At 35.3% G+C, this 1,097-nt stretch overlaps 1 non-coding gene across 1 annotated transcript; it reads left to right on the forward strand.

Annotated features, from left to right (window-relative positions):
• The first annotated feature begins 294 nt into the window (after positions 1–294).
• On the forward strand, positions 295–400 carry LOC112699617 (small nucleolar RNA R71). Its single transcript, XR_003152561.1, has one exon. It is a non-coding gene; the product is annotated as a small nucleolar RNA R71 (small nucleolar RNA).
• The last annotated feature ends 697 nt before the right edge of the window (positions 401–1,097 follow it).

The raw sequence follows: 1,097 nt of genomic DNA on the forward strand, positions 1-1,097 counted from the left end.
CATGTTGCAACTTATGTCCTCAATACTGAGACTTGCATGTTGCCTATTTGTCTAGTAAGTGAGCTAAGTTGTTGAGCCATGGTTTTATTTTGTGCCAGTAGAGCATCCAAAGTTTCTAGCTTTACTATCCTCTTAGTGCCATACATATAGTAGTTCTTAGCCACTATCTCAATCAGCTCTAAGGCTTCTTCGGGTGTCTTCCGGTGCAAAGATCCTCCAACTGAGGAATCAATTAAGGTCCTACAGGTTTGAGATAATCCATTATAGAATGTTTGGAGTTATAGCCACTCATAGAATGCATGATGAGGGCATTTTCTAAGCATCTCCTTGTATCTTTCCATGCTTTATAAAGGGAGTCTCCTTCTTTCTAAGTGAATGTATGAATGTCATTCCTCAATTTTACTAGCTTTTAAGGGGAGAAGTACTTTGTTAGTAACTTGTTCACCATGTCATCCAGGTTGCTATAGTCCCTAAGGGATGAGATTGGAGTCACTGTTTGGCCCTATTACTACAAGAAAAATATGTTTTAGCGACAAACTTTTAGTGGCAATAACATAATAGCCACTAATTTCTTAATTCAAGTTATCTTTTTGCGGCAATTATATATTTGCAGTTATTACTATATATTATGATGACAATTTTTATTATTGCCATTAATAAATACAAAAATATTTTTTAGTAAAAAAATTTTAGTGGCCATAAAATTATGGTCAGTATTATTCTTATTAAAATTATATTGTAATGACAATTATTATTATTACTATCACTACCTTTTTAATAAAATATTTTTAGGGACCATAGAACTATAGCTAATATTATTGGTATTAAAATATTTTTTTATCTAAAACAAAGAAACAAGAGATTCAGAGAAACTAAAGCTAGGTCTCAAAGAAGAGAGAGCCTGAGCTCACTGCCAAAGCTAGCCATAGCCGTCGCTGCCGCCCTCGCCACCGCAGTTCAGATCAAGCAAAGGTTTATACCTATCGCTTTCTATCTCTCTCTCTGGGTTATTATTTAGGCTTCACAAACTCGCTCTTTGACTCAGATCCTTCTTGTAGCTCTGATCTGCTCCTTCAGGTATCGTCGAGTCGACTTAT

This window comes from Arachis hypogaea, chromosome 6 (genome assembly GCF_003086295.3).
Source record: "Arachis hypogaea cultivar Tifrunner chromosome 6, arahy.Tifrunner.gnm2.J5K5, whole genome shotgun sequence".
Classification (NCBI taxonomy): Eukaryota; Viridiplantae; Streptophyta; class Magnoliopsida; order Fabales; family Fabaceae; genus Arachis; species Arachis hypogaea.